Source organism: Lepidochelys kempii, chromosome 1 (genome assembly GCF_965140285.1).
Source record: "Lepidochelys kempii isolate rLepKem1 chromosome 1, rLepKem1.hap1, whole genome shotgun sequence".
Classification (NCBI taxonomy): domain Eukaryota; kingdom Metazoa; phylum Chordata; order Testudines; family Cheloniidae; genus Lepidochelys; species Lepidochelys kempii.
The window spans coordinates 31,537,085-31,554,190 of NC_136380.1; the positions used below are offsets into that span (position 1 = coordinate 31,537,085).

A 17,106-nucleotide genomic window follows, 5' to 3' on the forward strand; every position below is an offset into this window, starting at 1 on the left:
CTCAATCATTCTTCTCTGAGGTGCTTTAATTACTTCTGGAGTTAGATAGTGGGTTTACTTGTGTGTTGCTGTAGTAATGAGATTGCATCAAGTATAGTCCTTGTGGTTGGTTAGAAATGCAGTCTCATGTATCTTATCCTAGCTGTCTACATCTACATACTATATACGGCTGCTATCACTGTATGATGATCTTGACTAACCTTCAGTCATGTTCCTAAAACTCTTGAAGTCAACATGACTTCTCACAGGACTAAGGACCTGTTCGGGTAGGTAAGGGTTCTCAGGAACTCTCCAAGGATATTCATATTTATCTCAGGGTTTGTAGGAGGGTTCTCTGCAGGAGTTGTTGGATAATGCTAGTTAGCTTTTTTTCTGGTCAATGCTGTTTCACGTTTTCAAGTAGGGGGATATCAACTTCTGGTGGAGTTCTAGTTACATGCACATTCTAACAATGCCAAATACAGTCATATATGTGTTCATCATAAAGCCAAGTTCCCTTCACATTTTTATACATATCTTTTCCACTTGTCAGCTTTTGATTTGTGCATTTATAAGTGGTGTGATAAAGTCATTGTTTGTATGCATAGAAAAATTGAAATGTACTCACCATGTGCAATATATTTGTAATAGTGTGTATGTATAGGTGAAGCATTTTAAAATAAATCACCACCAGACAAAGATACATATAAAGAAGATGTGTTTGATCTCAAGCTGGCTGAACTCATAGAAAGTTTGACAAGGAGTCAGATGTGTCTCCGTCGTCCACCTTGAGGTTCATCAGTGTTTTGCAAATTTGTATATTAACTGTAGGCACCCAGTTTGCTGCAGCTACTTTAAATCCAGCTTCTTGCAACTAATACACTTCACATTCTACAATATTTTTGTTGGTAGCTGGTGTAGCTAAACTTTTAGGTCTTGAAAGGACTCAAAACCCAATCCTCAAATACTTGAAATACCAGTTAGAGTAAATAGAAAAATAATGAAAGAATCACATAAACTTATTGTCTCCCCTGCCCCATATACCCCCTTTTCTTTCCCTGCTTCCAAAATCCACAAGTACGTTTTACTGGCCTGGCTCGAGTAACAGGTTGAAATTTTAAGAACCATGAGCCTTTTGATTTAAAAGCAGGAAGCTAGTTAAAGCAGCATTTCCTTTCAAAAGGGCTGAAAACTGAATGTTAAGCAGACGACCTGCTGCTCCTGTTCATCTCTCATAATGAATCTTGTGTGGCTTTTTTTGCTGTTTCTTAATATGATGCAACTTGCTGTACATAAAAGTGTTATAAATATTGGTGTTAATTGTTAAACATGATATACTGCTCCATGATTTCAACAATTTCCATCCCACCATCAACCTCAGCCTGGACCAGTCCTCACAAGAGATCCACTTCTTGGACACTGTGGTGCTAATAAGCGATGGTCACATAAACACCACCCTATACAGGAAACCTACTGACCGCTATGCCTACTTACATGCCTCCAGCGTTCATCCAGACCACACCACACAATCCATTGCCTACAGCCAAACTCTACGATACAACCACACTTGCTCCAACCCCTCAGACAGAGACAAACATCTACAAGATCTCTATCAAGCATTCTTACAACTACAGTAGCCACCTGCTGAAGTGAAGAAACAGATTTACAGAGCCAGAAGAGTACCCAGAAGTCACCTACTACAGGACAGGCCCAACAAAGAAAATAACAGAACACCACTAGCCATCACCTTCAGCTCCCAACAAAACCTCTCCAACGCATCATCAAGGATCTACAACCTATCCTGAAGGACGACCCATCACTCTCACAGATCTTGGGAGACAGGCCAGTCCTTGCTTACTGACAGCCCCCAACCTGCAGCAAATACTCACCAGCAACCACACACCACACAACAGAACCACTAACCCAGGAACCTATCCTTGCAACAAAGCCCATTGCCAACTGTGTCCCCATATCTATTCAGGGGACACCATCATAGGGCCTAATCACATCAGCCACATTATCAGAGGCTCGTTCACCTGCACATCTACCAATGTGATATATGCCATCATGTGCCAGCAATGTCCCTCTGCCATGTACATTGGTCAAACTGGACAGTCTCTACATAAAAGAATAAATGGGCACAAATCAGATGTCAAGAATTATAACATTCAAAAACAAGACAGAGAACACTTCGTTCTCTTTGGTCACTCGATTACAGACCTAAAATTGGCAATTATTCAACAAAAAAACTTCAAAAACAGACCCCGAGGAGAGACTGCTGAATTGGAATTAATTTGCAAACTGGATAAAATTAACTTAGGCTTGAATAAAGACTGGGAGTGGATGGGTCATTACGCAAAGTAAAACTATTTCCCGATGTTTATTTCTCCCCCCCCACCCCCCACTGTTCCTCAGATGTTCTTGTCAACTGCTGGAAATGGCCCACCTTGATTATCACTACAAAAGGTTTTTTTCCCCCAGCTCACCTGCTGGTAATAGCTCATCTGAAGTGATCACTCTCCTTACAGTGTGTATGGTAACACCCATTGTTTCATGTTCTCTTTGTATATAAATCTCCCCACTGTATTTTCCACTGAATGCATCCAATGAAGTGAGCTGTAGCTCATGAAAGCTTATGCTCAAATAAATTTGTTAGTCTCTAAGGTGCCACAAGTCCTCCTTTTCTTTTTGTGAATACAGATTAACATGGCTGCTACTCTGAAACCTGCTCCATGTTAGCATCCCAGATACTCAAGAGATAATCCTCATTTATGGGAAATGTCAGCCTATCATAAGTGGTATCCTATCTAAAATAAATAAATAAATAATAAAAAAGATGATTTTTAAGTTTCCAGGCAGACTGTTATTTAGATTTCAGTGTACCTTACACTGAATGCCAAAATCTAAAGCAGTGTTAGGATACAGCACAGACTTGTTTGTTTGTGAACAATGACAATTGTTAACCTGAATGGACTGGGAACTGGCTACTTCCAGAAACTGCCTACATCCCATTGCAACAGTTGTGCTTGTTTGTAATGCTCATACCGTCCTCAGGGTTGAATTCCTGGGAGAGGGCACCAGATTGTTTTTGGTGGAGGGCCCTTTGCTCTGGAATGTATGAATTCTTGTGGTCAGAGTTTGGTGACTTGCAGGACATGGTACAAGATGCATCTGTTTAATCTTGCTTTTTCTTAGGGCATAAAAGACCCTGATGTTTTTGAAGTTTGGGGAAAGATTTAGTGCTAATTATTTGTTATTCTTATGAATATGCACCAATATGATGATAGAAGCCTTTGACTCTGGTACTCTAACTCCCCGAGAAGAGTAAGGTAAGTCAGTGGGACAGTGTATCCCGTCGATACAGGATGGTGTAAACACCATGGTAAGTCGACCTAAGCTACATCGACTTCAGTTACGTTATTCACATAACTGAAGTAATGTCGTTTAGGTCGACTTACCATGGTAGTGTAAACCAGCCCTAAGTGTGAGAGCAAATATTTAATCTTGGGAAGACATATGGTATGACCTGGTTTATTATGCAATGTTCTGTGTAGAAGGAGCTATGCAATCAGCAGGAAACGCCCTCTGCCTTCATTTTTGACGAGAGTCAATTCTTGAAGCAGAGTTTCTAACCAGGGAACCAGACATTGATGTTGGTCTGAGATTCTTGAAAGGATTACATGCACATTGTTTGTAACTGCCTCTGTTCTAGGAGTAGTGTATATGTAAATAAAGAAAGTTACACTTAGAATATACTCAGACTGTACATCACTGATTTCTCCTCCACTGGGAAGCCAACTTGCACAGCCCCAGACATCTGCTACTGCTCAGCAGAGGAGCAACAGTATTGACTATTGCCATGCTAGAATTGTATCATGGGAGATGAGGTTGTAATTTTAGGAAAGCACTGAGGTGAGAAAGAGAACAAAGAAACTGAGTCACTTGTAAGTATGAAAAAATAGAAAGTTTTCATGTAACCTAAAAAAGTGGGTTTAATTTGAATTTTAAGTTCCAGTGATAAAATTCAAGTAACATAGTCTTTCCATGATAAGGTCCAGTTTGACATCTTAGGTAGCCCCTAAAAAAGCCTTGCCTAAGCAGACATCTAACCAGCATGAAGCTCTAACCTGAACTGCTCTCTTCAAGACTAGAGACCAACTTTCTGGTACCTTGGTTCCAATCCATTTGATTTGTCCAATCAGCCACCTCCATCTTTCCACTCTGTTTCTTGCCTTCCTTCTCTCTTTCTTATGTATTTTTCTTTCGTTTTAAGTATAACCATTTTCTACTTTACATCTTAAACCAAAACACAAACCAGAAACTTACTAATCATTGGTTTCAGAGTAGCAGCCGTGTTAGTCTGTATTCTCAAGAGGAAAAGGAGTACTAGTGGCACCTTAGAGACTAACCAATTTATTTGAGCATAAGCTTTCGTGAGCTACAGCTCACTTCATTGGATGCATTCAGTCTAATCACTGGCAGTTCTACAGTCCTTGGTGGGAAGCTAGATGGTGCTATGTGAAGATGTAAATAGCAATACTCCCAATCCCTCAAACATGGTCCAGAATGCAGTGTACTAGAAAGTACTTCTGTCTTGTCCTGGTCACAGAGAAAACTCAGGGCCAGACAAAAAATATATTATCTTAAGGTAAGACTGGCCAGGTCTCTACTTACTGTAGAACAAGCTCAAAAGAAATTAAAACTACAGTAGGCAAATGAGAGATGGAGTCTCTCAATATTTCCCTTTGGCAATGCGTGTGCATGCACATGCATAAGTAGTTACTGGGAAGCTTTTTAACAGAATGCATTTTGTATTAATCCTTGAATAGCTTTGCTCCTTGGATGTTATCCATAGTGGACTTTTGCTCTATCTCAATTATAACACAACTTTAGGGAAACTACTATATTCCGCAAAGGATTTTGGTGCACTTAAATCATCTTAAGCACACATCTTCCATGGCAGTCCTTCTCTCACTAAGAGAAAGGACTGTACTGTACTGATCATCCTTCAATGCCGTGGATACTGTGGCTACCTGCTATCTGATTTAATCCATCTGTCGTTAATATGCTCATCACCATGGCATCTAGATGTCAGTTCACTGTTTAATGTTCCATTCCAGCTGCTTGATGGGAGATTGCTTTGAGTAGAATAACAGAAGCACAATGGACACCATTTATAAACACAACATTTATCACTTTGCAGTGTTTGCGATCCTGCACTCCAGTATCCTCGATTCTGATTATCAAATGCAGAGGTTCTTATCTCTACATCTCTTTTCATGTAGCTGCTTATTAAGCAATTGTATGAAGGTTGGGAAATGGACCTTGTGTTTTGCAGGCAGTTTGAACAGATCCCTCTTCTTTAACTGGTGGAATTGTGCCTTCCAAGGCACAGCCCTGTACTGTTGATACAGCCTGCACTGATAGAAGGAGTTTTTCTGTCAATGTTGGAACTTCACCTCCCTGAACAATGTTGGGGACCTCAGTGGAAGCACTCTTCTATTGACATCGCTGTGTCCATGGTGGGGGTTATGTTGGCATAGTGGGGGTTCTGTTGGTGAGGGTTCTGTTGGTTGTGGTTTGTTCACGCCCCTGTGCGGTGTAGTGATGCCACTATAACCTCCAAGCATATACCAAGCCTCAGAATCAGCCTGGTCTAGCACAGGGGAAGGAAAGAGGAGACCTGAGTTCTGCTACTGTTTCTGATAGTTAATCACTGCCTGGCTTTGGGAAATCATTTAGACTCACATTTTCAAAGGAGTGGTCTAACTTGAGGTGTCTCAATTTTGTCTCCTACTGCAGAGTTTTGTTTTCAGAGGTACAGAACATACAGGATGACAGTTAAAGTTCATGGGGAGAGTTGAAAATCAGGCTAGTATTAAATGTTTCATATTGGACACCCAAAACCTGAAGCACTCCAGTGTTGGCCAGTATCACCGTTCCTTTGTGTTCCCATGTGTAAAATGGAAATAACATTTACCTCCCTGACAGGCTTAATTCATTGATATTTGTAAAGCATCTTGAGCATTTCAAATGCAATGCGCAGTAGAAATTTACTACATTGTTATTGAGCTGTGCACTCTGGAAACACTGAAGTAAGTAAAATTGAGCAGAGCCAACACAACTGAACTAGCATTTAGCCTCAGTTCATTAGACTGTGGCTATTCTCCAGGCCTCCTGGCAAAGAGGATGCATATTCAGCTTCTGTTGGATACATACCCATGTTATCTGGTACCCGATGAATCCAAAAACCTGTGTTAGTCATGTCCCTAACTTTCCCACTGCAAAGTGACACACATCTGTGAAACTCATGTGGCTTAAAAAAACGAAACAAAACCACCACATTCCATTAATGTGACTTGAAAACAAGTACTTGCCTCAATGAAGCTGAATCCAAGGAAACAGCTTTTACAGGAGCCTAACTCAGAGGAGTTTGTCACAAGATGATTATTAGCTTTTGGCAACCAGCAATGACACCACACTGGTTTTCAGGAGGTGTTATTTTAATGACAGCGGCAGCAGCAGCGGTGGAGGGAGTGGCAGCTCTCTCAGTAGAAAGGTGCAGCAGCACATCCCTGTCACAGCGTTTTAAGATCCAGTGGGAGTCAAGTCTGTAATAGCAGCTCTAGCCAACTTTCTCTCTCATGTTTGCCCCCCTCTTTTTTGTGTTGGAGAGTAAGATTGGTTCCCTGACAGTGGGCTTAGGGGAGATATGATTCTGACAAGATACAGGATGCACAGAAAACCGTGTGACTAGCTGTAGTAACAAGGTTGTGTTTGTTAGCTTGTGATTTAGGGGATTGAAATCCCAAACCATGCATACAGTGTTATATTGCTTGTTACCCAGAGGCTGCTGTGCTGACCCCAGAGAAGCAGACAACAGTAGCCCAAAACCACGCCACCTGTAAGCATCTCCACATCACGTGATTAAGATTCAAGCCTTGAGGCTTATTTATTAAATTTAATGTCATTATTTAGAATTTATTCTTAATATATTCAAATTAGAATCATGTGTCTGCAGCTGCAGAGTTAACTCTGGGAATTAGCTCCCAATGCAGAGTTTTGCCCTGCCAAAATCTGTCCCTTTGCTCTACCAAACTCTTGCACAGGTCGCTGGATCATGCAGGTTGAGGGAGAGGCTCACTAAAAACTTCACCTCCATTAATCTATGCTATTGGCCTTCTGAGTGACCTTGGGCAACTCACTTCATCTCTCTGTGACTCAGTTTTCCCATGCGTACAAATGGGGATAATGGTACTGACCTCCTTTGTAAAGTGCTTTGACATGTACTGATGAAAAGTGCTGTAGAGCAGCCAATAAATAATAATAATAATAATTAATAAATGTTATATTTGGAGCACATGGTGAAAGGAAATAATAAAGGAGGCCTCCACCTCTTCCTGTCAAACCACGCTGAAGGAGATGAGGGGCAAGTTACCAACCATTAGGCAGTGTGGTTGGAGGGGTGGGGCATCGGAATCCTTTGCCCTATCCTAGAAGCTAGAAAGAACTATCGCTTCTTTCTAAGACCGGAAATTTGGCAGCCAGACTACAGCACCTGACTTGTGAAATTTCCAGTTTGCTGCACATCTCTGTGATCTATGGAGAGAGAAAAAAATGCAAAAACCATCGGAGTTTATTGAATTAACGATTCTAGTACTGATTGTGTTGTTCATATTAATATCTAATTCAGTGATAACTGCTCGCTATAACTCGTTTTCCACTTGGGCTACCACAAAACTAACAGTCTACTCGTGAATGCAGCACTCGTGTGACACAATATTCAGGGAGCCTTGATACAAAATTTATGTCCCAGCATGATGAAGAACCTAGCACATTCAGAATCTTAATATACTTAATGTCAGTAGATGCCTATCTTTATAGGTTAAGATGGTTGTCTTGAGAATAGAAGTGGCTCTGAACCACACCCAGGAATCTAAACCCAAGGATCCAAACTTTGGGGAACTGTGAATCCAGATCCAAACTTGTTGGCTTGGGCCCTTTGCTATCAAAACACCCTTATTCAAAGGGGCACAAGTTTGTTTGTTTTTTAATCAGAATAGCACCGCCCACCCCGCCTACTGATTATTTTACTAGGTTTGATTATGAAAACATTTCAGTAGACATTGAATTCAGCAGCATGTTTATGTTTGCCATGAACTCCACTTACAGTCCCAGACTTCCCTCAAAGGATTTTTCCTAGTCTTTTGATATCAGTAGATAGGAAGATAAAATATTGTAAGCAAGTGTAACTAGACCTATGCAAATAATTGATTTTTTTCAATTCACTGGCAGTGCTAAAAAAACAAAAACTAAATTTGATTTGTAAATTCTGAAAAATGTTGAATTGAAAAACTCTATTTTGGGGCCTAAAAAAAACATTTCATTTGACCTGAAGCATTTTGTTGCTGGGCATTTTCAAGGGCCGGATTCACAAAATGGCAAGAGGAGGATCCTCCCTGTTAAGCTTTAGCCCTCTAATTAGTACATTCAGCTGGGATGTGGGACATTGAGGTTCAATTGCTCCCCTCACCTAATGTGGAGAAGGGATTTGAACTCCCACTACACTGTAAGTAGTGCTGCCCTAGCCACTGGGCTATGGGGTATACGGCAGGGACTCTGTCCCAATCTCTCCTGTTGAAGCAGCTCTGCTGAGTATAAATAATGAATCATTAGCACATGGACATGAACTTGGATCTCCCACAGTTTCACTCTTTGGCCCAATGACTATTTGGTTATTTACACACAGTGGAACAGATTCAAGAGGCAAGTTCCGCAGCCCAGTGGCTAGAGCACTCTCCATTGGGGGAAACTCAAGTTCAAAAGCATGTAGATACTGTGGAGTTGTCTCCCCACAACCTATATCTTCCCTGCTGATGCATGATGTGGAGAGGAGTAAATCCACAGAGAAAATGGTAGTGGGTTCCTATGAAGGGGTAAAGCAGCTAAGTGAGTTTCCTCCATTCTCCTTGAGCCAGCCTTTCCCACTTTCTCAAATAGGCATGTGATCACAAGGTAGTGAAGAAAAAACATCAGGGGCAGGAGTGTTTGTGTGGGAGGGTAGAAACTGCACTAGGAAGTATACTACCTCCCAGCCTGTACCAGAGATAAATCACAGGCTATGATAAAGAGACTTGAGGCTGCATTAACTGTCACTTAGCACTCTGTGACACCTTCCCCCCACCCTCCCCGGAGAGTCAGTCACAGAGTAAAGCTGGAAGTGGTGAGACAATTCAACATGGATACTAGGCTTACACGCTGCCATGAGAGATTGCCCAGCAGTGCAGAGCAAGACTCTTGCTATATAGCCTGTCTGTGGATCTCTGCTCCTCCACCTCCTTCCCCTCTCAATTCCCTGTTCACTCAACAAGAAAAGGAGGACTTGTGGCACCTTAGAGACTAACCAATTTATTTGAGCATAAGCTTTCGTGAGCTACAGCTCACTTCATCGGATGCATACTGTGGAAAGTATAGAAGATCTTTTTATACACACAAAGCATGAAAAAATGGGTGTTTACCACTACAAAAGGTTTTATCTCCCCCAGAGTGGGGTGGGGTGAGAGAAAACCTTTTGTAGTGGTAAACACCCATTTTTTCATGCTTTGTGTGTATAAAAAGATCTTCTATACTTTCCACAGTATGCATCCGATGAAGTGAGCTGTAGCTCATGAAAGCTTATGCTCAAATAAATTGGTTAGTCTCTAAGGTGCCACAAGTACTCCTTTTCTTTTTGTGAATACAGACTAATACGGCTGTTACTCTGAAACCTGTTCACCAGTAGTCTTGTGGCATAGGGAAGGAGGGAAGTCCGCAGCTGAGCTGTTGTGAGGCTGTATTAAAAAAATGTTTGTGAAATGTTTTGCAGCCCTTGGATTATATGGCTGTGAAAGTGAAAAGCGTGATTTATTGTTTCATTCTAATTACCGAGACCCACTGTATAGAACACCTTCTGCAGACATGAGTGATCAGCAGATGTTTCTATCAGCTGCCATTTTTTTACAAACTGTGGGTTTCTTCCATTAATGTGTCCAGTAATGGTGACATTCAGGCCAGAGCTGAAGGTTACTCTTTTATGCTTGCTTGTTTTTGTTTTAATTTTTCAACAAAAGTTTATTTCTGAAAAGAAGTTTGTGGCCCATTAATAAACAAAAACATTTGTTCCATCTCTTCCTGAGGCAGTTACTAAAAGTGAAGCAAGATTGAAGTGTGTGTGTGTGTGTAGGTATATAATAGGGTAAGAAGACAAGATAAAAAATGACACTAAGCAGATTTTTGCTTTGCAAGGCAGATAAGTAATCTGACTCTATTCCAAAAAGGGATTTGTGTGTCTGTGCTGATAAATAGCATATCTTTCTCCCCACAGCAAAGTGCCTCCTTTAAGAGATGGGCTCAATTCCAAGTGCCTCCCAGCTAAAGCTCTGGAGTAAGGGTCAGATGATAGCCTGAAGAGCAGCTGGTCCTTATAAAGGCCAGCAAGTGCTCCGCTGAGCTAGGGAACTATGGGGAGTAAATAGTCTTCTGTAGCAGGTCCTTAAACAGAGGAATGATCCTAGTTACTAGAAGACTCCCAGACAGATGGCCTGGAGTATGAATACTGCAAGGAGTGGAAAGCCTCTTGTGGGACTCCCTGGGACAGGGTAAGGGGTGAGAGAGGTGAAGGGAAAGCTTTTGGGAACTCTAGCCTATGTGAGGCAGAGAAACTCCTTTGTTATGGTATTGTGCTTAAGTTTCTCGTGCCCTGAGCTAAGGGCCTGACACCCTTTGTCACATTGATTCTTCCTGGGCCAGGCAGCTTACATGAAGTCACAAGGGTATGTGGTTAGAGTAGGATAGTCTAAACCAGGTGTTTAGTCAGCAGCCGTTGTACTTATGTATTACCTACAAGGGGTCACCAAAAAAAAAAAAAAAAAGGCCAAAGCTACTTTAGGAAAAGAACAGAGGAATATAGCTCTCAAAAAATACACCTAAATATTCAACAATAATATCTGAGTATTATTATTTAACATGTATTTTGGCAGGGCCTTTGGGCCAGCTAAACATGGGGCTGCATTGTACCAGGCAGTGATAGAGTGTATTGTCAAATAGACAAGACAGACCTAGCATAGGGGCAGGAATCTAACACATAGACAGAGTATGCAATGTAATGGTGGCAAATGTTGTGTTAGTTCCATGTTTTGTTTTGGGGTATTTTTTGGGGGGGTGGTTAGCTAGGTGGGCAGGAGCTAAATGGAAAGGAAAATCAGAGTCCAGGGAGAAGAGTGTAAGGACAGGAAGCTGTAGAGTGAAGCTGAGGTGAAGCGACTCCGGAAGGTGGAGGATTAGAGCACATGGCCCGTCAGCACAGACAGTCAGAACATCCTACAGTTTTCATTGGAATGTCCAAAAGTAAAAGAAAAAAATTCCTTGCTTTGGCTGCTTCTGTTTCTGCTAGCTCTTCTCTGTATTCGCCCCCCCCAACCCCCCTCCCAAGGCTACATGGTGGCAATGGGGAGGTGAGGTGCCACCTGGATCTTACTGACCTCCAGAGTAGAATTAACATTAACTGATTACTTCTCCTATTACAGGTAGTCGGATCCAATAGCTTGAGGCTATTTTATCATAGTAGGTTATTTAGTACACACACCCATTTTCTCCCAGCCCTATTATATTAAAAAGAGGAAGAAATGAAGAGGAAGAAGACTCCTCCTTTGTTTCTAATTTAAAGAAACAGCATTGCTCTTTTGCTGGTATAAAACAAAGCACGGTCACATTAGCGTGATAATGTACCCATTGTGAAACAAGAAAGGAGGAGATGTCTTAGTTCACATAGGTAGCTGTAGCAGCTGTCTCTCACAACATATCAGGAATAATGTCATAGTGGAAAGTCAAATAACAAAGCTGACAGTCTCCATATGAAAAGAGAGATTAAATGACAGCTCCAGATATAACATCATATACTTTTTTTCTGTTCAACAGATTACCTGAAAGGACTAATTTTTGACTCAGCTCAACACCTTGTCTTCATCAATTTTCACTCATACAAGGACTATCTGCTGAGACTATTTCCCCTTGAGGGCTCTGTCCATACAGCTGATAGCTGAATTCAGGTATAGTGGATGTTTAAACCAAGTTTATTTCAAATGTGTTAGTGTGCTAAACTCAAGCATTTATGTACTTGCCAAACTGAAGCCAGTCGCTGAGACTATTGCCATCAGAAATCCAATGGTAAGAGGGAGCAATATATAGAACAATTAAGTCAAATGAGGTAATTTTAGACTGAACAAGTTGATCATGCCTGCCCAGGAAATATGCATTAAAAAAAATTCTCATCCACTTCATTGGGAACTTTGGTGAATATGGTAAGAATAGTCAATTGGTATATAGAAATTAATACCACTTACTTATTGGAAATGTATTGATTATATTTTTAATTGTTGTAACACACATCTAACTGTTCATTAAACAGCTATTTGTTCAAATTTAATAAGACTGCAATTACATGTTAAATAGCAACTGATTAGTAAATATAGTTACTGAAGACTATTAGAGACAGCCCTGAGACACCAAGTTCATATTGGCTTCTCAACTTCCCAAGAGTCTGAATGTGGTTGGACCAGGGCTTTTCATTCATTCTATTATTGAGATGATGGGAATCAGCTGCAAAGTTCGGATTGAGATCATAACTTGCCCACAGGGAAATGTTCAGGTAAAACACTTTGGTTCAGGCCCATATCATTTCTGAAATTTCACCTAAGCCCACTGGTATTGTGTGTTTGTTTTCATATATTATATACTTGTGTGTGTATATTTGTGTATTTATATGTGTGTTTAATATATGCAGGAGCAAACCTCTTGCATACTGAAATTAAGTTCAGGTGATTTTTCATACATGTTCAAGTAAATACAATATACTGCATTAATGAACAGGGTAAATGCATGGTGCTTGCTGACAGCCTAATGCAATGCAAAGCAATGCAGTACAACAGCTGTAGATAAGAGATGTTGGGATCTGATGCTCATTATCCAGATGGATGATGGATATCCAATTTACATTTATTGAGGAAGCATCAGCAGATGGAAATGGAATGAAAGAGTAAATGTCTATGGTTACCTGTTAGCTGGTGTACTTAATCATTCACCAGCAGAATGAATTATGTTCATCTAGTTCAAAATGCCTCTAATTAATTTTTGAGAAGAACCTTTATGCTGACCTATTAATAAACCATGGTTCCAGGTTGGGGAGAAGGAGCTTGTTAAAGTGTAACACATGCCTGTGCAAACAGATTTGGAAGTGCATAGTTCACTGTTGTAATGTCAGATGTTTTACCTGCCTACCCAACTAATTGAGAATTACATCGGAAGAATGGAAAGCTATTGAAATAAATGAGACAGACGGTGCACTCCAAACTGACATAACTGAATTAGAACTGATGAACCCACCAAGAGTAGATTCAGTGTCACTTTAAATACAATACAATTTCATTCATTTTCTTGTGTCTGATCTGTTGTTGCAACCACTAAAAGCTTTCAGCTGAAAGATTGACAGTTTAACTTGAAGCTGCATTCTGCACACTAGCCCCGATATCAGAAGGGGATTTACTGAAGGATAGTGTATATATTAAAGGGAGTGCCAGCCTGAGATCCTGGGAAGCAGACACTTTGATGGCAGCTGGTGCAGCCATCACTAGCTTAGCCCTCTCAAAATGAATTTATATTGTTGAAGAGTTGGCAGCATCAGTATGTTTTTATAGATTTACACCCATGGCAGGATTCCCATGATCTACAAAGTGAAAAGCTCTCTCCCTCTCTTAAATATTAATGCAAAGTGCAATATACCATACCTGGTAAGAGGAGTTTGATACCAATGCAAAAAATGAAATAGAAAACAACTGCTGCTCACCAATAATATTGTGCAGTATTTTAAATTCAGTGTCCATGCATTTAGAGATAAGGTCTGTAGCTAAACTTCCTTTAAAGTTTGAGAGTATTTGGATCTAGGATTTCTGCCCATTATAAAGGTACATACTACATGAATGAGTATCTGGATCAGACCAGCTTCAGAATTAGGTGTGTGTTTGGATTCCGTGGTTTGGGTTGACCAGCTCTAGGTACAGTATTTTGGGTTTGCACTACTGTGCCTCCTTTCTTATGTAATAATAATATCAGACAATAGAGGCCAGATTCTATCCTGACACCCCATGCACCACATTGACTTCACTTTTTGGTCACATGTGATGGAGCAAGGTTTGGCTATGTCTCTTAGTTCTACTGAGGATGAAACATAATTTTCCAATTTACCACTTAAAGAAAGGGATTATTGAGGCAAAAATCACATTGCTTCCGCTGATGTGTGGGAAGACTACATCTTGGCAGGTTTTCAGGCTAGATCCTGAGCTGTGCTTGGAACAGGTCAGGAGTGGGTCTGTAATGAAGGCTATCAACCACCTTTTCGACTCCCTGATCTTAATTTGCTCAGCATTGACCCCATTAATCAATGTGAAGTATAGCAGACTCAGGGCTCCTCTACTTTATACTGCCTGCCTGTGGCCTCCAAAAGTCATTCCCTTCAGCCAGGGATCATTGAGGCATAAGGATGCTCTTGCCTTGCCTCATTTCCCCTGCTATGTATATTAGGGACTCAGGATGCTTAACTTAGGAGCTGCTGCTGTGGTTTTACTCTGCATGAGGATCCTCCTCATGCTGGAGACTCCTCTTAAAGCTGGAACTATTATGTACATTGGTGCTATTCACAGACAGTAGCTGGGGCAAATCAGAGACTGTCCCTTCATGTCAAACTAATTGCCCAGACAAAACCACAAAATTATTACCTGTGTTAAAAAAAAAAAAAAAGACTTCAGTGGCCATCAAGATATATTTGAGAATACTCTGAAACCTTTGAGAATACTGTAAATCAGTCCTTTTTAACAGCCTCCATCTACATTTGCTGCTTCACACTGCAGGGGACAGTAGTTAGGTTCAATAGGAGAATACTCTTGTTTTGAAACTTCCCTTGCTTTAAAAATTCAAAAGAAAATAATCACAATATTTAGCAAAAACCAGTTTCTAAACTTAGATATATAATGTATTTCACTGTACATTGCTATTTTAGACAGCTAGAAATACTGGTAGTCATAACACTGAAGGACAGAAATAGAAACACCGTTTGCTAGCTATTTAAATAGAGAGCTCTTAACTTTCTTCCAAACGTGATGATTTTTCAAAGATTAACATATTTAGTGCATGGAAGAATCTTCAGAGAACAAGACATATTATGTGGGGAAGATTAGCAAACTTCCAATGGTTTGTTCTGGCTAAAAGGAAAACTGAAAAATGACCTTTTGTATTTTTCACCACTACCAATCATGTTGTTCCACCATCCCAGTGATGCGTAGAGATGGAAATAACGGAGATCAGTACAATAGACTTTTCCATAGACTGAGTTTTCCGCGTCATTTAATTCTCTCTAGTGTCTTCAGAACCTTTCCAACAGAGCTAATGATAACAGATTGTCACATTATCCAGCTCATGGTGACCTGTCTGGGTAGGTGCCAGAAGTTCTATCCACTCATAGCTATGAGTTTAAAAAAAAATTGTCTTCTGTAACTGCTATAAGCAAACCCAGTAAAGTATTACACACAAATGAAATAGCCTGTCATAGTTTTATGTGAGCATTTCAAGAACTAGCAGTCAATATCCATTTCTAATAATTTACCTATTAGACATGTTATGCTGCAGCAGCTTTGTCCCACTGTGCTCAACGATCCTGGCCATAAACCAGCTTATTTTGCCCTTGGGGAGGGAGACGTTTAACCCAAATCTAAGTGGGAATCTTCCTACAGTATAGAACCAGCATGAAGATATCTGTATTAACCCATCTCCCATAAAAGAGAAACAGCTGGAGAAAAGTGGGTAAGGCTTGGTTGCCCCTAACCGCTGCCAATCGCCACCTATGGTTTTGGCAACTTGGAGCTGTTTGCTGACAATGTAATTTTTGACTGGGGCTTGGGACTGCATTTAGGATAATGTGGGGCTGGGAGAGTGCAAAGGTGAATTTCATGCCACTTTTTTGTGTGTGTGCACCTACACACACATACATCTGACTTATGTGTTGTACTCCTCTGTCATCCCTGAAGATCTGGCCCATTGTTCCAAAGGATGAGAACCAGTACTCGTGAATAAGAGACAACTGTTAATTTTGCCGTTAAATGGAACCAGACTGTTAATTGGAACAAAACCTTATTTAAAATAAGCTTAAGTATCCCTGTTCTCCACTCCCGTTTAAGATTATGTACTCTGGTATTTCTTAGTTCCAACCAGAGTGAAATGCCAGATCACAAGAGGTTGTTTGGAGGTATGGGGGCATTTCTGCCTGAAGCAGGTAATGTCAAAAATATCTTGAGAGAGAGCCTGTTGTGGTAAAAGGGGAAAGAACAGAAGCCTGACTGGTGAAAGAAGAAGTTAAAGAATATTTAGATAAAATAGATATATTCAAGTTGGCAGGGCCTGATAAAATGTATTCTGAGGTACTTAAAAACTAGCAGAATCAATCTTGGAACCATTAGAAATTTATCTTCAAAACCTCATGGAGGATTGGTGAGGCCCCAAAGTACTGGAGAAGGGCAAACATAGTACTTATCTTTAAAGGGAGAACAAGGGAATTATAGACCAATCAGCATAAGCAGGGTAATAAGTAATAACCAACACGGATTTGACAAAAACAGATCATGCCAAACCAAACTGATTTCTTTCTTTGACAGGGTTACTGATCTAGTGGGGAAGTAGTAGACATGGTATATGTTGATTTTAATAAGGCTTTAAACACAGCTCCACATGACATTCTCAGAATGTCAGATTATTGTTTTCAAATATGGTAAGGGCTATTATAAAGAGGATGGTGATAAACTGTTCTACACATACACTGAAGGTAGAACAAGTAGTAATTGTCTTAAACTGCAGCAAGGGATACTTAGATCAGATATTAGGAAAAGCTTTCTAACTATAAGGATAGTTTAGCACTGTGATAATATTGCAAGGGAGGTTGTGACATCCCTGCAATTTAAGATGTTTAAGAACAGGTTAGACAAATAGCTGTCAGTGAGGCATATGTACAACTGGTTCTGCCTCACCACAGGGGTTTGGGCTAGATGA

At 40.5% G+C, this 17,106-nt stretch overlaps 1 protein-coding gene across 2 annotated transcripts in view; it reads left to right on the plus strand.

Moving 5' to 3' along the window:
• The window catches only part of CNTN5 (contactin 5), a 969,593-nt gene that overhangs the window by 287,657 nt on the left and 664,830 nt on the right, over positions 1-17,106 (plus strand). For both annotated transcript variants that reach the window (XM_073337877.2, XM_073337885.2), the window contains exon 2: positions 11,935-12,065. The gene's annotated coding sequence lies outside the window, so the exon portion shown is untranslated. The remainder of the gene's footprint in view (positions 1-11,934; positions 12,066-17,106) is intronic.